General features: G+C 36.5%; 1 protein-coding gene and 1 long non-coding RNA gene across 51 annotated transcripts in view; one reads left to right on the top strand and one right to left on the bottom strand.

The window, feature by feature from the left end:
• Kcnd2 (potassium voltage-gated channel subfamily D member 2) overlaps positions 1 to 27946 on the top strand; it is a 484656-nt gene that overhangs the window by 28590 nt on the left and 428120 nt on the right. The window lies entirely within an intron of this gene.
• The window catches only part of LOC103160919, a 65378-nt gene that overhangs the window by 9988 nt on the left and 27444 nt on the right, over positions 1 to 27946 (bottom strand). For 9 of the 50 annotated variants that reach the window (XR_004771900.1, XR_004771895.1, XR_004771897.1 and 6 more), the window contains 6 exons: positions 26119 to 26221; positions 18663 to 18705; positions 16821 to 17101; positions 14850 to 14970; positions 13489 to 13639; positions 8514 to 8638 (listed from right to left, as the gene is read on the bottom strand). This is a non-coding gene — a long non-coding RNA (uncharacterized LOC103160919). Of the gene's footprint in view, positions 1 to 8513; positions 8639 to 8709; positions 8807 to 13488; positions 13640 to 14849; positions 14971 to 16820; positions 17102 to 18662; positions 18800 to 26118; positions 26225 to 27946 lie in introns of all 50 variants that reach the window. The other 41 variants (XR_004771915.1, XR_004771891.1, XR_004771916.1 and 38 more) reach the window with 27 other exon arrangements.

Below are 27946 nucleotides of genomic sequence, written 5' to 3'. Positions count from 1 at the left end.
TTCCATTTAAGATATTTCTCATAAGAACAACCTGTTGCTTATGATTAGGCTCACAATAGCCTCGACTTTCAGAAAAAAAGAACACAGTGTGTGTCTGAAGTCTGCTCATATGCAAATCCCTTTACTCCACTCTAAATAGTCTTAAATATGAATTATCTGTGTGATAGTACATCACAAACACTTGAAAAATTCAATAGATTTGATATTGTTCTATAAATAGTTGCTGAAAGAAGTAATTTTCCAATATTCATTGGAATCATTGTTTGCAGTAGAAATGGACTTTGGATCTATTGGCTATGATGGTAGAAACCAATACTAGGCCTGGAAATGAGACATCAATAAAAAAATGTCAAGGCTGAACAGTTAAAATAGCCAAACACTAATCTCTTCATTCATAGCAATTCTGTTCTTTGAATATTTTCAGCTGCTGGGATTTTTTTTAAGATGAAAGGATTTCATTGTTCATTTTTATGGATTTAGACAGCATTTTCATGATGCTCTTTTAAAATCATTTTATTCAAATAATTTCTAATTATAAATATTTTGCAGAAGCTTAATAAAAACATTTTACTCAGGTCTTTTTGTACGTAGTTGTTATTTCTTACAGAGGCTAAATATTCTTCTCTAATAAAAAACTTTGGAGCCTTTTGGGATGTTATATATGCCCTATTGAGTACAAATAATTCATATTTTTCAGTTAAATTTAAAATTAAGTTAGCCTTGTACCATACTACAGACTCTGAGAAAGGAACTACTATGTGTCTCTTGCATTCAGTACGATAGTCATTTATGAGTATTTGAAGTGGCTGGTGTGATTGAGGAACGGTTTCAATTATATTATTTACTATTAAGTTTAAATGATCACACTTTGCTAGTAGTTATGTTAGATAGAGGAGACCTATTTTAACTATTTTATACTTATTGTGTGATTAATATAATTCTGTATTTAGAAGGATCCATAATGTTAACTTAAACCTGGGTCTCACAATAATAGTCTTTCCCTACATGTATGCCAGGCTTCTACATGACACATTCTCCCCCATGGTCAAATCATTAGAGTACTGGAGTAATAATGAAAGCAGAGGCTTGGTTAGCACGCATTTCAATCATATTAATACCTATGTATACAAATCAAACTCTCCTTATTGTTCACAAGAGAACAACAGGAAGTCTGAAATAACCCAAATCCACTGACTAATATCTGGCTATTTTACTTTTAGGTCTAGCTATTTAGTGATTGATGAGTTCGTGATTTTAAATTAAATATTCAGTGTGATTTTGATGATGGATGATTGGGACTACTTCCTTGGGCAGACATATATTTCTAGTGTTCCTGATAATAGCTAAAAATAGTGTTAAGAACTGCCCCCTCCCCTGATTTTTTTGTGGCAAAAATTTGGGCTCATGCAATTCTTTTAGCTTCTGCTTTAATAACTTCCAAAACAATATGTTTTACAGCCAAGTAAGGAGTAATTCTTTCATAGGGTAATTTTGGTAAAACTACAACTGAATATTGAATTATTTTTTCTTTCTCATGCATATAAATGATAATTAAGCAGTACTATTAAAAACTATAGCTCTTACCCTGTCAGCTGTAGCTTCTTGGTGAATGATTAGCGCCCATAAATGGGTTAAGGATGTATTTACTGGTTAATGGAAAAATCTATCGTTTAGCCTTACTTTTTATTGTTTTGTAGTTTGTTGAAAGCAGAGCAGGTAAATCTATCCCACAGACCTTAGGAATCCCTGTGAGGAGTCACAAAAAGAGACTGTCTTTGCTGTAGAGTAGCTATCAGATTCTCTCTCTCTGTCTCTATCTCTCCCTGTCTCTCTGTCTCTGTCTCTGTCTCTCTCTCTTATTCCCTTTGCCCATTTACCTATGCATGTGAAAGTTCCCTCAATTAGATTTGCTCTGTTTGTTTAAAGTCAGTGTTTCAGAAGTGCTTTGATTATTTCTTCATCAGTTACAGGCATTTGTGTGTGTGTGTGTGTGTGTGTGTGTGTGTGTGTGTGTGTGTGTTTAGGTTCTTAACTGTATCTGGGTATACTTGTGGATGTCACAGAACAACCCTTAATATCATTCTGAAGGACAAGAGTCCTCCTTGTTTTATTTTTATTTTTTTTTTTATTTTTTTGAGACACAGTCTTTCTTTGGGGTTCTGCATGCATAAACTAGAATAAGCTGGCTATTTGAGCACCCACATGTCTGCTTGTGTTTGCCTCTATTCCTAGTGCCCAGCTCCCCCATGCCACGGGGGAAGGTCTGGGGATCAAACTTGGATTCCATTGCAAGGCAAACACTTGACTGACTGAACCAGCCTGAGCAATGGGCCTCTTTATCTAGGATTCTGCTGAATTTAACACGTTTTCAAATTATGGCCATAATGGGTAGTTGACATCTTGATATACTTTCTATAGTTAAGAGTAAGACAAAAGAAACTACAATGGCATGATGCTTTGAATAAATGTCATGGATTTGCCACCTATAATTGTTCTAAAGTCTAACACCAACCAAGCTCACCTAATTTGTTGCTTTATAAATTTCCAGGAAAAGAATGAAGTCTGTGGTTTTGAATAACAGTAAGATTTTCTTTAGATGTTAATGTTGAACTTCAGTGATTCCTTGTCATCTTGATGAAATGGACAATAATTGTATTTCTAGAGGTATATTAGTTGTAAAAGTCAAAATTCCCAAAGGTGAACACTTTAGGTTTTAGCCTGGCTATTTTTAAGAAAGAGTTAGTGAAGAGAGGGTAGGTCCCACTGACATAGATAGCACCTATCTTATCAAGGTAGTTCTTGATAAGAATATACCTGAAAAGGGAATAAAGAAGAATTTAGAAAAGGCTCCCTTCACTTCAAGTGTGACACCTTGAAATGGACTAATTCTTGTTAGTAGGAATTTTAAAATTTTGTAACTTCATTATGTTGTGTCCAGAAAGTGTGAGGCAAATAGTAAGGAAAGCTCATAACCTAAGATGAATTCTGCAACAACAGACACACAAATGGACTGAAGGAAGTGTCCAGAAGAAAGGAGCTGAAATGAGCATGCTATCTGGGAGCACTGGGTTTATGTTCTGATTGCTGGCTGGGCAGAAAGAGCATTTGGCTTGTCACTCATGAATAATGATAGGTTGTTTCCATTTTAACATTAAGTGAAGAATACTATTTTTCTTTAATATATAGTGACTGTGGGTGCCTCTCAGGAGAAAAAAAAAACTTAATGGGAAACATATGCTATAATTACAGATCTTTAGGTTATTTTTATGGTAATAGATTCTTGCAAGCTATTCTCATTACATTATAAACATTAATTATAGTTACAGTGAAAGTTTTCATTATTGTTAAGAAACTTAGCATTTATTTCCTCCCATATATTACAAACTCACATAGATTCTGACTTGCAAGTCAGAGTCTTTAAGTTGCTAGGACCCACAGTTCACACTTTTATCTTGTGCCATGAAAATAGACTGCTTACTTATAAATACAAATGAATAATGAATTTTAGGTTGGGATAAATTGATATTTTGTATGAATATATTTTATTTTATTTTAATCAACACAGTTGTAAAATATAGTTTTTGGTTGCTTACGGGCAAAAAAAAGCCCATAAAGACAGTCCTTGGGCCTCATGAAAATTATTTTGCACCATGGAGAGATATATGGGCTCTGAAGAAATAGATTCATGTGGTGTTGTCTATGAAGAAAGCACAACTCTTTCCTTAAAGGGAGCAAGAGCATTTATTCCAGAACCAAATCTGAGTGGCTACAGCCTGGGAACAAAGATTTAGCATTCCCCACATTCCATATTCCAAGAGGAATGCAGTTTCATGGAGTTTTATAATTTTATAGAACAAAGCCAGTCAGAAATCCAGGAAAGTTTAAAAATGCCGCTGAGTACATCAGAGAAGTAGTTAGTCACAGCAAGTTGAAGTACTCTGTCCTATAGAGCTCAGATTCTATACCAGACATTCTTAGCTTTGTGGCTGGGGGAAGCTAGTGGTTTACTAAGTTAAATGATTCCAAAAGGTTTTTTGTCTATGAGTTACAGGATATTAGTTCCAACACATAGGTGGGCGAGGAATGGGCCTATTAGGGTGCTAAAAGCTCCTGAACTTGTAACATTCCTACACTGATGCACAAATTTTATTCTAGTTAGTCACTCATTCTCTTCAGACACAGTTTCTATCCAGGAATTCTTGTCAGTGGTTTAGACCTGAAATCCTGGTTACACAGGAAGCTGAAGCAGGAGGGTTGGAAGTTCATGGTTAGCCTGAGCTGCAGAGTGAGTTCAACGACAGGATGTACAATGTATTGAGATATTGTTCCAAACAAGCATAAAAGTGAACAAAGCAACAAGTAAACCACAAAGGTAAAATCATTGGGCATGTGGCTTAGTGGTGTGTGCAGCCTAGCTTTCGGGAACCTTTGTTTCAATCATTAGGATTGATATAAAAACAAGAGACAAAAGCTCTGTTGAAAAGTCTCTGTTTGGAACAATGGCTTCTACATAGAATTCAAGCAATATCGTAAAACAAACAATAATTAAAAAGTTTTGTACTATTAACTAATGGCCAAATTGTTTTAAAATGATTTTTACTAAATTACCAAATTTCGTGTTTCCCACAAGCTTCCAAGGGAGGATGGTTTATTATTTTCATTATTATTTTACATAATCTTGTGCCGCTCCAGTTTGTAGGCAGGAACATGCAGACATTAGCATGTTTTGCACAATGAATGGAAACATGAAGCAACCACAACAGATGCTATCCTCAGTGGCAAAATAAAGTAGAATTTTCCTTAGGATGATTGGGGAAGTTTTCCTGTGCCACTGACCGAGGAAACATTAAAGTCTTTAAGCATCTGTAGAGTGCTTTCAGTCTTAATAAACTGAATCATTTCTTCCAACCTGTTTATTTCTGGATCCATCTACTTTCTTTATAATAAATGCTATGAAAATTGCCACCCTGTTGGATGATGTGGTAGGGCAGTCCAGTTTCTAAGCAGGGTTCATTTTTATAAACCTCTGAACTGTTATTTCAACACAATCATTGCTTCGTGAAGTGTTTGAGCTTTCTGAACTTGAAAAGTTTCTGTGAGGTATGCAATTAAAGTTGGCATTTGTTAGAGCCAAAATTTAGGAAGATAATGTAATTTGAATGTGACTGTAATTAGTTAATTAATTAGTTGCAAAAATGGAAAGCTATGTGCTGTTATCATATTGCACATGGCATGAGAGTAACAGAAATCAGAGGAATGAAATTGATTAACTATTGTGAAGACTTATAACAAGGGGGGTATTTATTGGCATAAGTATTCTTTTCATATCAATGATATATATATATATATATATATATATATATATATATATATATATATATAGTTAGTTGTTTGTCACAAACTAGGATATCAAGCCAAAGTGAAATCCATATTTGGTATGAGGCTATAATCTTCTCTTTTTCATCTCTATTATGTATCTTTATATACAGTAGATGATGCAAAGACCTTTTTACCTAACTGATACATGTATCATTCTGAACTTACGACTGAAGATTTCCTACAAACCTGACATAGTTCTGTAACCCCTCAGCTAACTATATTTACAAGAGCATTAGAGAGTTATTGAATGATGTGCAGTATTCATATTAGTAAATGGGGCTGAAAAAAGTATGCATGTTTTAAATATTTGAGTCCACAAGATTAGTAGGAAATCAGCTTTTAATTTCATACCAGATAATATAGTATAGTTCCTGTTAGGACTCCCATGTAGGCTGTATTTCCATGTATATTTCTGCATTTGGAACTTAGACTCACTTTAACATCTTTTGTCCTGAGTCTGATCATCAGAGTGAGTTATGAATTGAGAGAACCTGTGTAGTTTCTCGAGTTTAACTAGTCTAATTCTCTTATGTATGTGAGTATAATGTGATCCATCAATGTGCAGTCATCCCTGCAAGGTCATACAGCTGATGAGAGGCAGAAATGGACTTGACAACATGACATTGGACACTCAGCCCCATTTCCTGTCTGAGTCTCCCCAAAACTCACAAAGCACTTTACTCCCATGGCCATGTGTGCTACAAGTCAAGAGTTCTTTGAAAATGAATTGTACTTTGTGTGGTTGATATTTGTTATTTAAAAAGATGGTGGATGGTTATTAAAGTCCATGTGACTAGGAAAATGTCCATAACATTTCCTAGGTCACAGCACAGAGTAAAGGAAAAATCGCTTCATAAAGGGAAATACTGAGCCTGCTTCTTCAGGGTCTAGCTGGATGAGTTCTAATCTTTTCCTCCATATGCCCACACCCAGGCGCCATATCTAGCACAGGTCCCACATCCTGTGTTCTGGCCTAACCTGGTCACCTTTTCTGGTTCATTCCCAGCCTCAAGGCTTCATTTTGAACCCAATTGTCTGCTCCCAGTCTACCGGCCCCTTCTGTCCCAACCTGCAGGACATCAACCTGGGGCAAGAGAGTCAGGGATAGGGAATGGGGACAAGAGACGAAGAAAGAACGACCACAAGACAGGATTCTGATCAATTGGCAAACTTTACTTTTTTCAGGCTAGCTTATATAGTCAGGATATGGGGAGGGGCAGAATGGGTTGTTTGTGCACCAGGTGTTGGTATAGGCAGGATATTAGGAAGCCACAAAGAGGCTGTTTGGCAGAGTAAAGAGTTCATGAGTAAGAGGTCCAGAAAGGGTTGCTTAGGTGACTGAGCCTGTGGGTGGAGGACTGGGTCAGGTTGTTTCTTTTCTTGAGCTGAGGTTCTAAGGAGCTGCTATGTAAAGGTAAACTATGTGGCCTGCCAACCATGGCCTAGGATCTCATGCCAAGCCCTGAGATTTGGCTCCCAACATCCTTCCATACCAAATCCAACCTCCCTACCAGCCACATTATGTACCATCTATTTTCAGGGTTTAGCTTGGGAATCTGCCTGATCATCCTGTCCTTGCACAGCAACCCAGTCCCCTGTGCCCACGAGTGTTCATTTCTCCTGAGCCATATCAGATCTGTAGGCTCAACCAGACCTTCACATCTTTTTTTCTGCCTCAGCCTGGTCTGCTGACAGCAGACCGAAAACTAACAGAAGAGGTCCATATACCCAGACATCTTTGCAAAATACGAAGAGTAAGAGGATTTCTGCGGTATTTTAGAAAGAATAGGGCATGAAGTTTATTCCTAAAGTAATGACCAGAACCTGTAATTGTACAGACACCATAATCTTGCATCTGCACACAATGAAGTAAGGAACTGATGTCCTTTGGGCAAAGTAATACAGCATTGTATTTACATAACAGCCTCCAGTTTTTTTAAAGAGGTTTACAGTTAAAGCTAAAAATCATGAAATGCTTATTCTATCAAACTCAGAAAAGATCGTATATAGTATGTGTGCTTTCTCTTAGAGGCATTGTCTCAAGTTGTTTTTAGTTTCCAAAGTCACATGTAAAAGATGACTTTGGTGACACTTTCTAAATATTCTGCCAAGAACAAAATTGTTTCTTTTGGAACAAGTAGGGGAGGTGCCTTTTACATTTGCAGCTTCTCTTTGGATAATTTTCAGATTTAGAAATATTTTCAAGGATATTGATTTGAGCAACAGAAAGTAAGGTTAGTCTCTATCTTCCTGAGCACCTTTAGCGCCTGTAAAAAAAGAAACCAAACCTGCTGGGAGGTGGAGGCCCATGCCAGTAATCTCAGCACTCCAGAGGCAGAGGCAGACGACCTCTGTGAGTTCAAAACCAGCCTGGTCTACAAGAGCTCGTTTCAGGACAGGCACCAAAGCCACAGAGAAACCCTGTCTCAAAGAAAAAAAAAAGAAACCTAACTTACTCTGAATGTATATATCTGTCTTCTGTGAGTCAGTGAGTTGAAGGAATGACTGTATAAATGAATATAATTAGGGATTGATCTGATCTACAAGAAGTACAGTGGCACCCTTTGCATTATGTTTCCTTTGTTGGAAGGATTAAATATCACCACACACACCACAGAACCAAATACAGCATACAGATAAGGACTTGATTTTCATAGCTTTTATTTGTGGGTTGCTGTGGTCCTTAGCTGTGATATTAACAGGCTTTAGACATCTACCTTCCAGCTTCTCTTTGCAATGAATGGGAATGCCATTTATCATGTGATCCTCTGTGCCAGCCTATAGCCCATCAAGCAGAAGTGGGCACTGTTTCTGGGGAGCTGTATGCCCCATCTTGATGTACTTACTGTTCCACCATAGAACACAAAACAGCAGACTGTCTGACTCTGAACTAACCCTCTTCCAATTGTGAGTCAAAGTGAGCCTTTCTGCTGTTCAAAATGGTTGGTCTCAAGCTCATTCCAGTAGTGGAAAGCTGACTAACACACCTAGGAACCTTTTAGAAATGCGAACCCACAGACTGCATCATAAGCTTGAGAGGCGGGACCTATCTAGCTACACTCAGCTGATTCTGATGACGATTAAGTGAAAGGGCACTTATATATAATATGGCAACTCCTCTTCCATTTACTTACCTGTTCCTCTCCCTTCATCCTCTTCCTTGCCTGTATTTCCTCTTCTCCTTTTTAACCTTTCCTTCCTCCGCTGCTATCTTTCCATCCTTCCCTTTCTGATCCTTCCTTCTCTCAGCCCTGGTGAACTAGAGATTAAAATTAGTCACTGCATTATCACCGCACTGGAGAAGCTGACCCATTTGATTTATGTGCTTACCTAATTGCTAAGAAGAAATGATATATAACAGCGAGTACCTCTGTCACAATTTTTCCCGGGCCACCTCTGCAAAGATGTTGGAATGCTCTGGAAGAAACTACCTTCTATTGTCAATAGGGTCGTCCTTGGAGACATTCTTTCTCTGAATATAATAGAATTTCAAAGCTTTCTGATTTAATCTTCCATGCTTCAAATCCAGATGCTGCTCTATTCTAGGTGAAAGATTGCTATTTCTTCATTATTAAAGGAGGAATTGTATCTCCCTAGCTATAATTAGTTATTTCAGCCTTCACATCAAAAGGGTAGTAATTTTCTGAGCCAGAGCTTTGTAGACTATCAAGAAAATAATTTTGAATGTCTTTTTTCTAAGCATGGAAATTGTGAGGCTAGGTTTAAACTATTCAGTTGAAAAAGTATTCAAGCTACGCCAGCGATAAAATCATATACTTGGTATTTTGTCACTTGTGGTACTTACTATGCATCTGTGATGTATTATTTCACCTGAAGGCTGCATGAGTTGTTAAGATAAAGTGAAAAACTAGGGAACATGGCATGTGAGGAAATTAAGCTGCGTTGTATCTTCTATTTACTTGTAATTTCAAGGAAGCCATGGCTGAGCTTCACCTTTGCTTTGACTTCTTAACTCAGAATTTCCTACATTAATCAACTTTTTACAGCAGTGTTCTATTTCTCAGTGCGTATACAGAGCCTGTGGATCCCCACCTGTCTGTCTTTTAAACTTTACAAAATATTTTTTCTCTGTAGTTCTCTGTTGAAATCTCATTACACCACTAAATAGAACCAAGCACCACAGAAGTTTCCCCAGAGGAACGCTATAGAATTACAGTGTTTGCAAACACTTAGCAGTTCATTTGGTTGTTGCTAACTAAACTTTGTTTTGCTGAATGGGTTTTTTAAGGATCCAACTACTGGTCACAGTCCAGTTTCTGAGCTCTCCAACCCTTCTTGGCACCTTTTACCTTTGGCAGGATCTTGCACTCTAGAATAATGGTATAAACTCTTTAAGTGTGGAAGAAACTGTCTTTACTGTAAAATCACTTGACTATTTTAGATGCCAGGACACCTGATAGCAGTTAGTAAGCCTATAGTATAGGGTTACTATTCTATTCTATAGTATAGGGTTACTATTCTATAGCCTATTCTATTTCTTGCATTCCTGACCTTATTCTCATAGATCCTCAAACAATTGTGTCCTTCCTCTGTGTTGAAATAACCACGTGCTGCTTTGCAGTTTATATAAATGCTGTCTTTGCTCTGGAATGCCATTTAGATAGTGCCTTAGAAATTTACACATGATCTCATGTGCTAGAGAGATGGAGATGGCTCGGCACTTATGAGTGCTAACTGCTCTTGCAGAGGACCTGGTTCAGTTCCAGCACCCACATAGTGGCTCAGAATGGTATATAACAACAGTTTCTGGGGATCCATTTCCTTCTTCTAACCTCAAAAGACAAAGACAACAGGTGTACACACACACACACACACACACACACACACACACACACACACACACACACACACACACACACGAAATAAATACATTTTTAAATCTTTTTTTTTTACTTTAAAAGAGTCTTTTCTCATATTACATACCAATCCCATTTCCCACTCCCTCCCCTCCTCCTGATCTCCCCACCTTTCTTCTACCTACCCCTTATTCACTCCTCAGAGAGGGCAAAGCTTCCCCTGGGGAGTCAATCAAGTCTGGCACATCACTTTGAGGCAGGACCAAGGCCCTCATACTTATATCTAGGCTGAGCAAGGAATCCCTTCAAAGAGAATGAACTCCAAAAAGCCAATTCAAGCACTATGGACAAATCCTATTCCCACTGTCAGTGGCCCCACAGACTGACCAAGGCACACTATTGTAACCCACATTCAGAGGGCCTAGCTTGGTCCTATACATGCACCCAAGCTATCAGTCCAGAGTGAGTGAGCTCCCATTAGCTCAGGCCAGCTGTCTCTGTGGGTATCACCATCATGATCCCATTTGCTCATGTTATCATTCTTCCCTCTCTTCAACTGGACTCTGGGAGCTCAGCCTAGTGCTTGGCTGTGGATCTCTGCATCTGCTACCATCAGTTACTGGATGAAGGTTCTGTGATGACAATTAAGGTGGTCATCAATCTGATTTCAGGGGAAGGCCAGTTCAGTCACCCTTTCCACTATTGCTTAGAGTCTTAGCCGGAATCATCCTTGTGGATTCCAGGGAATTTCCTTAGTGCCAGGTTTCTCTCTAGACCCGTACTAGCTTCCTCAGTCAAGCGATCTCTTTTCTTGCTCTCTCTCTCTGTCCTTCCCACATTTTCACCATCCCATTCCCTCAAGTTCTCCCCTCCCTATTTCTCCCCTCAGTACTTGGATGGGAAATAAGTATTTAAAAGTCAAAAACTTTATACATAGCATCTTCAGTCAACTCAGTGGTATTTGTCTTCCCAAAACAACTCTGTTTTTTGTTTGTTTGTTTGTTTGTTTGTTTTGGTTTCTTAAGACAGGGTTTCTCTGTGTAGTTTTGGAGCCTATTCTGGCACTCACTCTGGAGACCAGGCTGGCCTGGAACTCACAGAGATCCACCTGCCTCTGCCTCCTGAGTGCTGGGATTAAAGGCATGCACCACCAACACCTGACCCAACTCTTTTTTATTTAATTGCATATTTTTGACCGCTCATTTTTTTGCCTTTGAACTTTTATGAAAACCTGTTTGAAGAAAATATTAAATCTATTAGATGAGTGAAGTTTTTAGAAATTTAAAGGCTAGAAACCAAACACTGAAGTTTGAAGGCAGTGAGGAACTAAAATTGAGATATTACAAAACACATAGTAGTCACACTGTTGTTACAGGTGCCCTTTAAGACTGTTCTTACACACTTGACATGAAGAGGCACTGGAAGACCATGTCCAAGGGCGAAGCACATGTGTTCTGTCACCTAATAATTGCCAGATTCCTCAAACATGTGAAATTCCACACTTGTGTTCATAGATTAATATACCTTTGGAATCTTTGCTGAGTGTTTCCAGGACCCCCACCCCTGCCTTCCTCCAGGAAATTACAAAATGTGGTACTCAAAATAACATCATAGCTAGCTAGAAACACAAGGGAAAGAAAAGAGATTAGGAGTTGGGCAGGCAAGGAAATAGAATGTATTCAGAACACTCATTGCAGTGCTACTTAGGTTCTTTTTTTTTTTTGGTTTTTGTTTTGTTTATTTTTCCCCTGGGCATTTTATAACCAGGGTCATTTTCAGATTCAGGAAAGTGAACAGAAAGTAAAAGTTGTAAAAAATCTCACAAGCCATAGTATCTACTATTGAACTGGGGGATGGGTGGTGGCACATGCCTTTAATCCCAGCACTCAGGAGGCAGAGACAGGTAGATCTCTGTGAGTTCAAGGCCATCCTGGTCTACAGAATGAATTCCAGTACAGCCAGAGCTATTCCAAAGAGAAACCCTGTCTGGAAAAACAAAAACTAACAAACAAAAAGTTTCAACCATTAATATCACAAAGTATAGCTACAAATGTATTCAAAACAATCACATTTTAGAAATTGATTGGATAGTGAGAGGATAAAACTCTCAAAACAGAAGTACTGATGTTGTTTGCCTGGGTAGCATAATAGTGAAGTTGATGATGGAAGGCAGGATTGGGGACCCTCTCAGGTATTTCTGCCTCCAAACTAAGACTCACGGACCTTGTACTTCAGATGCCTTGGATAATGCACATAGAAAACATAAATTAGTGCTTTCTAAGTTATTTTAAGGATCAAGCAAATTTAACCATGTTTATCATGTATTTGTAGTTCAGACTCTTTGCAAAAGAGAAAATAATGGGTTGTAACAGTTAACATCCTATTAAAATGTTAGTATATTACTAGCTGAATTTTAAAGTATGCTAGGCAAATGCTACTAACCATTTCATTAAATAAATTTTATATAGGTACTTATGAAGAAATTGTTAGTCAAAACAAACTTTGTGTGTTATATACACTCATGAGATATACTTATTTTCACTACTTCTTAAATTCATGCTGACTTCTGTTAAAATATCAGTGCAGTACTGTTTTTCCTGTGTAGTTGATTATAGCCACTTCAGGGATTTGCACCAGTGACATATTAGCATTCTTGAATATGTATGAAATCCAATGGACTACTGTTAGTATATAAATAATATTCAGTTTTAAAATTTGTGACATATGGACTTATTGATAATCAATGTTTTACATTCTTGTCTGTTGTACAGATTGTAAAACTGTGTTGATGCTCTCTCCTGACCCTGAAGAAAGAAAAGATGGGATTCTGTGTGGAAATTAAAATGCAATTCAAAAATCTATACAAGGAATGCTAGGACTTGAGAAGCTTTGGTTGTTCTGAACTTCTCATCAAAGTCAAACATATTCATAGGATTGTTTAACCAGCACTTTGCTTATGATTAGAAAAAGATTCTCATACATGATATGAAAGACTTCTTTTTTTCCAGGAAATATATTTCAAAATCAGATTTTATTTTGTCTACTCCCCTAAGTCTGTCTGCCCTCATCATTACAAGAAGGGGATGAAAATTACACAGAGATAAGGGAGTTCTCTGTGTATGACTGTTTTTTCTTAGTATTTCCTGTTGTTTTTGTTTTGATCTGAGTGAGTTTTGAGTGATTAGCATAAAATGAATGTTTTTTTTTCCCTTTAGCAAACTATAAGACAGAATTTCAGGTGTTTTATACTGGAAAACATACATCCAGGTGTGTGAACGCCGAAGTACCTTACCCTCTATTTAGCTATTGGTGCTGCTCAACTTGAATCAGAATGGCAGATCACAGTGCCTTCATAATATTCGGTTAAGAACTACAACAAAGAAGATTTATTTCTTCTCTTCTTTAAAAATGTGCTCCCAAGGCAAGACCAGTGAGTGTTTATCCTAAGATTTAAGGAATGAGATGGAAAATTAATGTGCAGTAGTAAATAACTCAATAGAACAGATCAAGTAAGAAAGGGTGACCTATGATAGGAACCAGAACCCATTTTGTATTTTTTTTAATTCACGAGAAAAGAAGGCTTTAAAAGTCTTCGATGGGAATAGGTAGACCAAGAATTGGTCTATATCCATTTAATTTCTACAGTGAAACTGTCTCCCTAGTCATAGAAAACTGTAGAACAAGTAGGGGAAAGTGCTTGGGCATGCCTGCGTGGTCAGATACGTGTTATTTCTCAGTGTGCTTTACACAGGTTGACTCCTCTCCACAGAAAGTGTGCCTCAAGTCACCTGAGTGGAACATAGCAGTGTGTAGAAATAGGAATTACTCTTCAGAGCTAAAGCAAGTTTTAATAGATGCTGCCCAAGCTTTTGGAACTAGAAACCATGAAGATTCTCTGGGCTATTTCATTAACAAGTTGCATCTCTGCAGCCTGCATTGCTCTGCGTATTTATTGAATAGATAATAGGAAATAACTACTTTCTTTGTGAAGTCGTAAATAATAAGGCAGAAGGATATTAAACCCACTGAGATGTGACAGAAGAGCTAAAAACTTGTGGGTTTTTGAATTTTATGAGGCAGGCCCTCTCTTCCCCCCCACGAGTATATGTAAAATAAACAAATATCTTTGAGTTGTTTATGCAATTAATTATCAACTTAACACCATGGTTGCTAAATGAGGTTCTCTTAAACACATAAGTTGTTCGTGTACTTTTTTTTTTCTTCTGACAATAAGAATTGCTGAAGGGCTTTACTGAATAGAGAGAGGAAAAAAAATCTTAGCCTTACCCACAGTCCACCTTCAAACAGTGCAAAAGCCTTTTATGATTATAAAAGTTTTATATCTGTACTTCTTTCTCATAATCACTGTGTGGTTCCCATAAAGGTGATGGGAGGTCACTGCCTCTTCTGGTCCAACATAGTTTTATCCTGTTTACTGAAATAGTTCCCAGCAGTGGCATGCAGAGATGACACATTACCATTCTCCCTGCTATCAGCATGAGCACTCCTCGGGTTTGTCTTTGGAGGGCTTAGCATGATTTCACAATTAGTTTTTAACAGTAAGTGAAGAAAAGCACAAGTGGAGATACACTTACTGATTTAAGCTTTCAAGGGGCATTGGGCATTGTGTGTGACTCCAGTCATCACAATTACCTTTAGTTATGCTGCTCCGTACACTTTGTTGATTCAAGATTGTTTTCGGGTGCTATGGATTGGAGATAAATGTCCTTGATGTGGTCATTTTGTTTTCTCATCAGAGAGCCACTTTTGGATTCTGTAGAGAAGCGTGGGGTAGGAGCAAATGGGCTTCACAAGCAGGGGTGTCTAGAAATGGTTCTGCCCTTGGCTCATTTTGAACTGTGCAAATGGCAAGTTATTTAACTTCTCTGAAACTCCGCTTCGTGACCAGAATGGAGCATAAGGCTCTTTTGTTTAACAAATTAACTTGAATACATTTCCCTCTGTCCCTTTCTTGTTAAATATAAAGCACATGCATTTTTGAAATGTGTAAACCTACTTGGAAAAGAAAAATAGGATAAAGGCCAGGCTGGCGATAGTTTATAATAAGGAATGGAATGGGAAACTTGGGCTAAAGGACCCAAAAGAACAGATAGCATAAAGAAGTAACAACCTGCGATGGGGACCTGAGCAAAATTTGTAGTTTTTCATTCAGAAGAAGAGGCTTTAAAGGTCTTTAATGGGAATAGTTAGACCTCATAATCCCTGTCACACCCTGTGCATCCAAGCCAGTATTCTTATGAGACCCTGGCAAAAATATTCACTCTTCAAGGACATCCAAACAGAAAATGTTTGAAGACAGAAAATGGAGATGTGAAGTGCTATTAAAAAACATGATTTTATAAAACATCAACATTATATTTCATGTATCAATGGGTACATATCTTAAAATACATATATAGAAGAATTTTTCTAGCAAATATAGCAAATATAAAGTATTTTTCTGACATAGTTCATTATCTGTTACATTTGTGCAAAGTATTTCATAAACCCTAGCTTATAGAATATCCAGTGCATTGGGGGTTGTGTTATGTATTGGTCACATATATTCTGACTCACTTAACTCATCTAACACATTTTCTGATTTTTTTCATTCTAAAAATTAAAACTGTACTATTCCCACACTGTAAGTAATGGAGATAAACTGTTTATATTGAGAAATAAACCTGATCCTTACCTATACACCAGATATAGGGAATTCCTTCTGTATATTTCCCATTTCTTTCTGCTACTTTATCTGTTCAAACACTGTGTCTTTTTCTCTAGGACGTTGTGGTAGTTTGAATGTAATTGACCCCCATAAGCCTATAGGGAATGACATTGTTAGAAGGTATGACTTTGTTGGAGTAGGTGTGGCCTTGTTGGAGCAAGTATGTCACTGTGAGGACTGGCTTTGAAGCTCAAGATAGACCCAGTGTCTCAGACCACTTCCTGTTCCCTGAAGGTTCAAGATATAGCTCCTTCTCCATTCTTAGCTACTTCTTCAAAACTGTGTCTGCTTTCATGCTGTCATACCTCACCATGAAAATAATAGACTTAACCATTGAAACTGTAAGCCATCCAGTTAAATGTTTTCCTTAAAAGCATTGTCATGGTCATGTGGTCATGGTGTGTCTTCATAGCCAGAGAAACCCTAACTAAGACAAGCATCTTCATCTTTTGTGTGTGGTTCTCTCTTTATGTCTCTTTGTCTCTGTCTCTAATGTGTGTGTGTGTGTGTGTGTGTGTGTGTGTGTGTGTGTGTGTGTGTGGTGTGTGTGTGTGTATGTATGTGCGTGTGCACATGCATGTTTATAGGTATGAGTGCCACAGTGTGCTATGTAAGTCAGAAGACAGCCTTGGGTATCAGTTCTAGCCTTTTACCTTGTTTGAGACAGGGTTGACTTTTCTTGTTCACTGCTTTGTGTACTGGCACACGCACATACATACATACATACACACACACACACACACACACACACACACACGAGAGACAGAGACAAAGAGACATAAAGAGAGAACCACACACAAAAGATGAAGCCCACAAACTTCCAGTGATTTTCCTGTCCCTGCCTTTCATCTTGCATTAGGAATACTGAGGTAAGAGTTGAGTGCTACTGTGCCTACCTTAGTGAGCTCCGAGGTTTCAAATTGAGGTCCTCATAGCAACACTTTATCCACTGAGATGTCTCCATATGCTTGGAACTTTATTATCCAATCCTGGAGGTCTACTAATTGCATGTAATCAAATGCTTTCAATTTTCTGTGTGGTCATATGAAAACTTCAATGAAAGTTTTCTTTATCTGGCATTACAGAAGAGTTAGATTGCAGCATTCAGGCCTGGTAGAACAGGCCTGTGATCATGGCAATTTGGGAGTCTTGGACAGGAGGTTTATCAGTTCAAGTCCTGCTTGGCATAAAGAGTAAGCTCTGGGTCAGCCTAGACAGCTGAATTAGACTGTCTCAAAATAAAAATGTAAAAAGAGGGCTGGGAATGTAGTTTAGTAGTAGAACCATTGTCTAGTGCATGTGAGACTTCAGGTTCACTCTCAGGTAAATACACCAAAAAAGTTAGCAGAAAGTATAAAAAGCATAAAAATGGTTTATGTGGAATGCAGTTTTGTTTGTTATTTACAACAAAATTATCCTCAATAAATTATTAATCAACATAATTGCACATCTTGTGATAGATAAAATATTATTGTGTATGTATAGAACTGTATGCATGAAAATTAGGTAGATGGTAGTTAGCACGCTTGATCATTAAGGCATGTAGTTGGGAAAGCATTTACTATTGAGTGTTTCCTTGGGAAACATGTTCCAATTTTAAAAGTATATTTGAGTAATATTAAATAGAAGACACAAAGTTAGACTTGATTCAAGACAACCAATTCTTTTAAATCTCCTTTCCTGTGTTGTCAGTAGTGATTACAAGACCTGAGTGACAAAGATGGGATGACTTCTGGAAGTTAAAGCAGCTGTGATTCTATTAAATGTTACCAGTCACCTTGTTGGTGGTTTCCAAATAGCTTGTCCCTGCTGGTAGAATACCTAAGCTCTTGTTCCTTAGGAAGGATCGCTCAGTATGTCAAGGGGTTTTTCTTATGTAAAGAACAGTGTCCTCTTTTGGAATGATGCAGCATCTTAAACATCTTTGTAACTTTCTGTGGTGTGGTTTAATCTGTTTCCAAACCATTGTCCTAGAAGATGAGTAGTAAGTTATCCTAGTAATTTGGACTCCTATTTAAAGGCTTTTGAGACACTATTATTTCTTCTTCTCTCTCTCTTTCATACTTGTTGGTCAGTCAGTTTTCAAATACTTAACTGCTTATGTACCATGCTTTGCTGTCCACTGCCGTGCTACCACCATGATAGTTAATGGACTTGCCCTCTGAAACTGTAAGCAAGCTCTTAATTAAATGCTTTTGTTTACAAGTTGCCTTATTTGTGGTGTTTTATGACAATAGAAAACTAAGATACTAATGAAAATATGGGAGAATAATCTATAATTAATGTGTAAATTACTACATTAGAATTCTTTGGCATTTCATATATCTTATTCGGATTATTCTACAGCATCATAAAGAAAAGAAGAGTAAGTTTGATATAGATTAGCAGACTACAATGCTACAATGGTTTGTTTGGCCATACATACAGCTAATATATGTCAGGGGTAGCATAAACAATGACTACAAATGGGCTAAAAAAATCACTGAGTATGTAACAATTGTTTTCTATGTAGTAGAACATGACAGGGTAAAAACAATGGAGACACTTGTGAAGATAACAGGGCTGTAGCCTGAAATATATAATCTCTACATAGGAGTAGAAGATGATACAACATGTGAAAACTAGTAAAATGTAACTTTTACAAAACTGAGTGTGAGAAATGAAATCTTCTCCTTAATTACATTGGAGTTAAGACCAGGAACTCTGCTCTGCTGAAACAATGGCTGCATAATACTTACAAGATTTTCCTTCTTGGAAAGCGAGTATGCACATTCACACAGTCTGTGGAGGATACACAGGTACAATTATTGAAAGACATATGGATGTAAATTATCAATTTATCAATTGATTAGAGCTTAGTCCAATTCCAATTACTCTGTAAAAGCAAGAGTATCAATTAATGTGATTTATTTAGATCCATGTGAGCTTGAGGGTATTATGCCTTGCTCAGCATTTAGTTAAGAGCCCTGCTTCCTTCCCAACCACCACACACCCTCAGCTTGATTCTCACTGATGCATCGAGAGTTTGAGCTAAAGGAGTCTTCTGTGGAAATAGGTTCAACCACAGAAAATAGTGCTTATCTTTACATTCATCACACTTGACTTGAAAACTCTGTGTTATGCTTCCCAGGGCTCAGTCGAGAGTCAACCTTGCCTGGATATTTGTAAGGTGACACAGTTGAACAAGGTACAGTGCAGCCTTGGATTTTCCACAGGGAGCTTAATAGCTCAGAAGTAGAACGACACTATCCAGGTCTTAGTGATCATTGGTAGCATTTATTTGCCCAACAACAAATAATACAAAGAATTACTTATAGTATATTAGGCAAATTCTTGTGTCAATGTTTTGGGTGACAGCAACCAAAGGACTCAAAATTTTAGATCATTTATACAAGGCTCCTTCAATCAGTGCCTTGTGAATTTTGTGGCCATAAACAACGCCTGGGGGAATGTAAGAAAAGTCTAACATGGAAGCTTCAAATGACTTATCGTTTCTGCATAGGCTGTGTGTGTGTTTTGTGTGTGTGTGTGTGTGTGTGTGTGTGTGTGTGTGTGTGTGTGTGTGTGTGTGTACACACGCACACACAGGGTATTTAATGCTTTAGATTTCTTAGGACCTGGAACTAAGAAAAGTTTTAATTGAAAACTGAATAAAATTGAAGGTGATTGGATCATTAGTAACATTTCCAACACAGACTTTTTAGACATTTCAAAATTCCAGATATCAGGAGAAAGAAATCGCAATAAAACAAAGCAAACAAAAATAAATGAATAAGCATGCCAGAAACTGTTTTTTGCTCCTCAAAGAGAAAAAAAAAAAAACTAGAGATATTTACTTATTACACAATTTAATATATTCATGGCCCACAATAGATGATTAGAGAAAGCTAAAATTTAACATTTAACTCAAGTTTCAGACAATTAAAAGGTACAGTTACTGTTTTATATGTATGTCATATGGCTCACATAATGGAAATCCAGGTGTGCCTGTTTCCATAATATTCTGTCATCTATTAAAATTCCAACTTTGCTTTCAGAGAATGAAAAATGATTCCACTTCTAGGATTATTTAGCCAGCGCTGTGATGCAGAGGCAATTTTCAGATTTGCATTCTTATCAGTGTTCTGTAAGCTCTATTATTTTAACAAGGCCTTTCCAATTTCCCCTAATGTTTTTCATAACTACCTCAAACTTATATTTAAATCAAATTTCATTTTTGGAGGAACTCATTTCTTGTAGACATTTGAAGCTCCCATCATCACACTTACATGGAGTTGCCATTTCTATGTGTGAAATTTAGTATACGGATTTACCTCATAGTAGATTTACTAAGCTTTAGCCAAAAGTCATGAATGTAAAATTTATATTTTCACTCTTATCAGCACATTCGCAAATCATGTTGCATATGGGCTGCTTACTTTAGCTTGTAGGAGAGAGGACTAACTAAACCTTGAAAACAAGTATGTATAAACGGAAAGTGGGGAAAGCTTTTACTTGACAAAGAAATGGTATGCTATTTTTTATTTTGCTGAGTCATTGTATTAATAATATTCAATATTTAAAAGTCAGGTTATAATATCCTAACTTCAGGTAAGTTTTAAATTATAAAGTGACTATATTATTGCCTTATTGAACAGTCATATTACACATATTAATTCTGCAAAATTTGGAATACATTGGTGTGCTTTCATGAACTGCCATTGTTTCAAAAACTGTCAGGGTTTGCTGGACAACATGCAATAATCCTACCACTTAGGAAGTGGAGAAAGGAGCATCATCCTCCCATTCTTGTTATACAGAGAGTTTGAAACATGAGATCCAGTAAAGAAGTAGAGAGGAGGACAGGGAGGGAGGAAGGAAATGGAAAAAAGCAAATTAGAATAAAAACTTAAAACATGTTAATTGTATATCAGATATTATTTATATTAATATTTCATTAGAATGTATGATGTTTTGGCCCTACCAATAAAATAGCAAGTTTGTATCCTTAGTCAATACTGCATTCTTTAAAAATTAAATGTATTGTACTCTGAATTCAGCTGTGCCTACTACAGCCATTTCATTTCCTAAGAACTCCTCGTTCTAATTAATTATACTCATGTATAGTAATTTCTTCAAATAGACTTATGAGTCAAGTTACCAAATGGTTAAAGTTAGGTTAAGAGTACTGCAAAGTGAGACAAAATATTTTTTAGCCATAAACCTCATACCCCTATGATTTGTGTGAGTCTATGATTTGGCAGAACTTACAATACATGGTTTCAGAAATTAAATTGCGTTTGGAGATTATTGCCACTCTGCATATGTAATTAAGTGTCCTCATTATTATCTGCAGAGCTTTGAAACTAAATCTCCACAGTTTTATGGGAAGATTTGAAGCAATGGTCTCAAATCAGTTAGTTGAAGAGAGTTGTGCAATTATCTGCCTGTTAGGAAAAGTTTGCAGCTGCCCAGTCTCTATGCAGCAGGCTGGATGGATAAAGTAGTGAGTCCTATGCTGTATTAATTCAGCAAGCATTCACTGAGCACTTGCATGTATCTGCCACCTTGTCCTCAGAGGCGTGATGGCTCAGATGAACATTGTGAGAGGTCCATGGAATGTTTGATTGGAAAGAATTTTCCTTGGTCTGGCTTCCCTGCTCTATTGTCAAGACCTAGAAAATGCAAGTGATTTAAATTCTCACGTCTAATTTTAGAGTCAGTGCTAGAATTAGAATGTACAAGAGAAAACAAAATTAAAACAAGTGAAGCTAAGAGTTCAGAGTAGGTGCTGAGTTGACTAAAGATAGTGAAGTGCAAACAGTACAAATGACACAGCGATGCCATGGGAAGGTAAGTCAGGGAATGATTAAGCGGAAAATTCATTTATATCGGTGTGTCTAGATTGTAATCCTCATAAACAAATTATTTCATTTGCATTGATTATATATGAAAGATGAATATCATTCTTAACTGAAGTCATCCACAGTGGTTAATACATACAGACATAATTCTTTTATAACGTTTCAACATTATTTACAACATATCAAATTGAACAAAATATTAATTTTAAAGGCAATAGTTTTTCCATAGCATATTAAAAGTTTAGAATCATGTCTTGGTCTCATATAAAGTAAGGTAAATAAGTATTATTTTTTTCAATCTAAATAAATGTAATTCATAGTCAGTAGTCAGTGCTTCACGTAGCTGGAACGATATTTTCCAACATGTTTATATTGCTCTTTCTAACAATGTTTCAAGTATTCATAATAACCAAACAAAAATCCTTAGAAAATATTACGGAACTTGGAAATTACATAAACAAAAGTAATGTAGATATATTTTAGACTTTGACTTTGGGTACTTTCGTTTAGAGATTTTATTACTCATTTGTAACCATCATCATTAAATAGGGTAGCTTAGGGTTCATTTTAGTTGGTATGTTTTACCCATTTTTTTCCCTCTATAAACATCACTGAATGGAAATACCATAGTATTTGGCTTCATGTTTTCTGATCTCTTCTGCCATTCCACTACCCTCATAAATAGAGGTGACTCTAATCTCTTTCTTCTGAGTGAACGCCATGTTTGCTATTTGGATGTTTGGCCTTTTTCTTATTACCAATAAAGCTCCATCAGCTCAGACCCTTATCCCAGTTCACACTGGTGTAAAAATTAGGGTAGCTATAGAGATATTTTAGTATTTTAAAGGGACCTGTTGTAGACTCTTAGGTTCACAGTACCAAGCTACAGTTTTCTAAAACAAGACCTTGATTTCACTGTTCTATACATGAACATTTTACAGCATGATAGATTTAGTATTAGATGCTATTCTAGATATATTTTACATTAAAATAGACTTCTTATTTACACTTGGTGTGGGTCCAGATATTTACATTACTTTATAACATAGAAAATCCTTTCCATGAAATTTAGAATGGAAAATAGTAAGTAAAAGAAAATATTTCTAGTTTTTAAAAGGTTGGTCAGAATAAATAGCTTTTATTAATGCACATCACATGTGTCATATGCTTTACATCATGATTTAAGCCATTGAAACAACAGATTCATTCCAGAGTCATTTTAAAAATATGTTTAGGGCAAAAAAAGGAGCAAAGAGAAATTACTTTAAGCTGTACACAGAAGTTACGGAGATTACATAATGTAATTCTGTGCCCAATGTGTCTAATCTTACTCCATAGATCTCTAAGAAGGTAGTTCTTTATAATTAAATTATAATTTAATTTATAATTGAATTATACTGCATCTTTATCTGTGTATTATAATAGGCATATCACACACAGATTTTAAGTGGCCAGTAGAGACAGGTAAACCACATCATTACATTAATATCACTAATAGAAAAATATCCAAATTGTTTTTATTTTTATATGAATATAATAGAATGGAAATAAAATCAATATTGATTATTCTCTCCCATTTTGAGATGTTTGCCACTTAGTAGGGCTTGCAAAATAGTAGAAGTCTACAAAAATATGTATGGTGTATACTGGCGCTACACAGACGTGCAATACAACATGAAAAGCCACAGGGTTACAGCAGTGCTACAGAGCAGTTACCCTGAATCCAGGTGGGTGTAAAACAACAGATTTGTAGAGGAAATGTCACTTCAATCTGGCTGAGCCATTCAAATGCACTGAGTAGGTGTTCAAGAATGCATAGGAAGCCGGGAGACTCACAGATGCAAACTTTCCAAATGTTTGAGTTGGCTTTCTATGGGAAGGCAAGTGGTTCTGTAAATGGCAAGTTAGGCAAAGACCCTTCCACTCTGCAGAAGCACTTTCACATTCTTCTCTCAAAAATACAGTTATCACTGAGGAATTTCTTATCAAGAAATGACAATGTGGCTGCACCCCTGAAAGTGGACTGAAGCAGGCCAACACTGGAGAAGAAAGGCAAAGTAAGAGTTGATTTTGAGAGCCTGAGATGAAGAATTAGACATTGAAGATGCAGTGAAGAATTCAGCACTAGAAAGTAAAAGCAAGACTTATAAAATATAACTGGAGGACTGAAAATGGGGTTTGGGGCATGAACATGAATGTTATCTTTCTATCCTTGTCACTGTTGTATTGCCACCATGACTAAGGCATTTTTGTTTGTTTGTTTGTTTGTTTTAATAAAAGAAAGCATTTAATTAGGGGCTTGCTTCCTGTTTCAGAGGTTAGTCAATTATCATGGTGGGGCCGAAGATAAGCATGAAGTTTTGGAACTGTAATTGAGAGCTTTACATCCTGATCCTTAGCCTCAAACAGACAGACAGCAGACAGACAGACAGACAGACAGACAGACAGACAGACAGACAGACAGACACACACACACACACACACACACACATACACATACACACACACACACACACACTGGGGCACTGGGCTTTGCATGGGCTTTGGAAACATAAGAGCCCACCCTTAGTGACACACCTCCTTTAACATGTTCACACCTTGCAATACTTCCAAACAGTACATCACTTGGGGACTAAAAGTACAAGAACTGTACTTTAGGGGACATTGTCATTCTGACCACCATAGCGCATGACCTGATTAAAACTGTCAGGGAGATCTGTTCATGAAAAAAGGTCTAAGAGCAATTAGGTTCTTGGATAAAAGTAAGTTCATTTTAGGGCACAGCATGGTTTAGAGAGCTGGGCAAATGCAGCCTAAGAATCACTGTAGGTAGTATTTTGAGTTAGAAAATTAATGAGTTCAGGCTATTTGTCTAAAGACTTTATATTTTCATTTATAAGGTATTTTGAAAAAAATTCTTATTGACTCCTTTATGTCTTAATGTTGCTTGTTATCTTGACATTAATAGTATGAAGAAGTTTATGCTGAAATTAAGTACCTCTGATTAGGTAGAGATAGATCATATATTTGAAAGTGGCTTTGAATAAGCTTAGAAACTCTCCTCTCTCTCTCTCTCTCATATATATATATATATATATATATATTATATATATATATATATGGTTCTTTCACTTCTGAAACTTTCTAGTATTTTTACATCCAAAATTCTTGCTTTATCATGATTACATCTTTATAAGAAAAAAAACATAAATTTGGAGAAAAATCTATTATGTTAATAAAGTTTATGGTGACTGCAAGTCTAAAAGATAACCTCCCCAAATTAAAAGGTAGCAAATTGAATACAGTTCATTTTTAAAAGGCAGGACTAATGTAGAATTTATTATTTCATTTTGAGAATAGCACATACAACTTTTTAGAAGTACCTAAAAAAAAGTTTTTCAGAACTATTATTGGTACGTTACTTTGAATAATAAGACACAGAATTACTTTAAGAGATCCTTTCAATTTACAGACTACGCAAATGGAACACAATTACAGTGGAAAAAAGACAATTTGTTAACAACAGAAATTAGATAGGCAGACAAAATAGTTGACTGTTAGACTAGAACTGTTTTAGTTTTAATCTCTCACATGGAGTCTCTATAACTTCAGAGTATTCTAATAGATGTGGAGGGCTGGGCTAGCTCAGCTGTAGAGGTTGGGCTTCTCATAGGGATGGTTTGGATCCAGTCCCTCGTGCCACAAATACAAAGGAAAATGCAAAACAAAACCAATGGTGATAACAGAAACAACCAGAGACTAGAAGAACTGGGAAATGAATCTAGAGATGGGAATAAAGTGTTTGATAATGAAGCTTCTTTTTGCTATAATTTAATAGTTCTAATTTCTCATTATAATAATTTAGCAGAAGTTGAAGAGTCCTTATTCCAATAGGAATAGACTTCAATTTTTAATATAAACTTAGCAAATATTTCAAAAATTCCTTCATCCATTCATTAATTTTTGTGGGAGTTTTCCAGAACATGCTAATAACAAATGATAAAAATCTTTCATCTTCATGGTGCTTCTCCATTGGGAATAGTAAATGACTATGGTGCCAGAGGAGTAAATATGAAGGAATGGTATCATAGAGAATAAAGAATGCAAGTTAGTACAGAATCTGTAAACAGGAAATGAACTGAGAACAACTTTAAAGCTGGGTGAAAAGAAAACTTAATTTCAGATGAAATAAATTGCCATTGAATATAAAATAAAAGTCTGTGGGGTTATTACAGGGGTCTTGTTCCTAACTATCTAATGAGGCACTGGAAATCAGTAGGCTACAGTATTTATTACAGGCTTAAAGATTTAGAAAGATGAGACTTTTAGCAGTCTGTGTTTGCAGATCTACCTTTTGCTGGTGGGAAAATTGAGACCAAGGATCGTCAATGCTTTGCAATGCAGTCAGTTTGTGGATGAATCTGGACATTTCCAAGTCTGTTCTCTCCACAACTCTTCTTGTTACACAGCAGTGACAGATGCATAAAAGTGTAGAGGATTTTAAAGAAAACATTTCATAAAACAAACAAAATGATTTTTAGTTATTTGTAATGCAACTCATCTGCAGTAGGACTCTATGGTGTCTGGTAATTTAATAAAGAAGGAGTAAATGGCTATTGAATGTTCAGATAATATAACCACTTAAGGAAAGAAATACTCTTCCCCCCCAGACAGGGTTTCTTTGTGTAGCCTTGGCTGTCATAGAACTAGCTCTGTAGACCAGGCTGGCCTCACACTCACAGAGCTACACCTGTCTTTCTCTCTCAAGTGTTGGGATTAAAGGTGTTTGTTACCACCACACAGCTTTATTTTTATTATATCAACCTCCTTACCCAACCATTTGGAAAGCCTCATATCCTATGCTCTATCTTTTGTCTATTAAAGAATTAGACAGAGTGCTTCATTCTCCATTAGCTAGAAGTTAGGAGTATCTGTGTCTTCAGTTAAAGTCAGTGTTACTATTGGAATGATAAATTTGTCTTGTGATAAGAAAATGCTCTATTAAATGCCTTTTGAGTGTCAGATGAATTAATCCTTGGTATTTTATTCAATGCCACTGAACTGAGAATTTTAATCTGAATTCTAGATATAGTTAAATGAACACTTGGCTGTATGTATACTTTCTGATTTGTGACAAAAGTACACAGATATACAACAAGGTCATTTGTCATCACACTGGCTTTAATTAATAAGGTTAAAATTATGACCTGGAGGAAAAGCTGGTAGTGTGTGAACCAAGCAGCTATTTGAAAAAAAAAGGCATCAAATTGGAGTGAAATCATTAGACATTATTATCCTTGTACTGACACTGATGTGCTATGATGAGGGGTCAACTTCTGGGCACAAATGGGGCCAAGTTTGCACAGTAGGAGAAGAAGATGGCATCAAAAGGGAAGCAAGAATATAGGAATTCTATTGCTAGTGAAATTAGCAACTGTGGTTTTCAAAGACTTTCCTAATTGCACAAGTTGATTTTTGAGATGTTTGATAAATTGCGTGTGTGTGTGTGTGTGTGTGTGTGTGTGTGTGTGTGTGTGTGTGTGTGCATGTGTGTCTCTGTGTGTGTGTACACATAAAGAAATATATGAAAACAGCTCTGAAAACAGTTTCCTTTAGTAAATATATTACTAAAATGTCTTTATAAATTTAAAACTTCATGTATAGAGTTGTGATAGTTTACTTACTTATCAAATATGCACATATTTAATTGGGCAAAACTGGTATGGGATGTACCTATATTCTCATGTCTAGTTTTGGGGGTGGGCATTCCTGAAAAGACAACTTTCTTAGATCAATCAGTACAGCCTTTTAAATCTACTTCGTTAGCAAATATTTTAATATTTTGTAATGATTATGGAAGAGGTTAGTGCCACCTATGCTCTGTTCACTGAAAACATTATACAGATAATTCAGGTTCACTCCAAAAATCCATAGAAGCAGTATTCTAAAATATATACCAGGAGTTATTTCTCTAGCCTTTGTATTGTCCTGAACAAAATAAACTTAAGGATTGCATCAGCCAGATCTGCCTTGTTTAATGTATATCCTTGGCAACCAACAATGCTAAGATCATAGCTGACATTCAGTGAACTCTAATGAAGAAAACCACAGGTCATGAAATAAGTGTTGGTATGTGAAGTTACCAGGGTAGGTCTGACTTTTTCTTGTCGGATACAGAG

Source organism: Cricetulus griseus (assembly GCF_003668045.3).
Source record: "Cricetulus griseus strain 17A/GY chromosome 1 unlocalized genomic scaffold, alternate assembly CriGri-PICRH-1.0 chr1_0, whole genome shotgun sequence".
In the NCBI taxonomy this organism is placed as follows: Eukaryota; Metazoa; Chordata; class Mammalia; order Rodentia; family Cricetidae; genus Cricetulus; species Cricetulus griseus.
The sequence above is the reverse complement of the archived record's forward strand: the minus strand, read 5'-3'. Positions and strand labels throughout refer to the sequence as shown.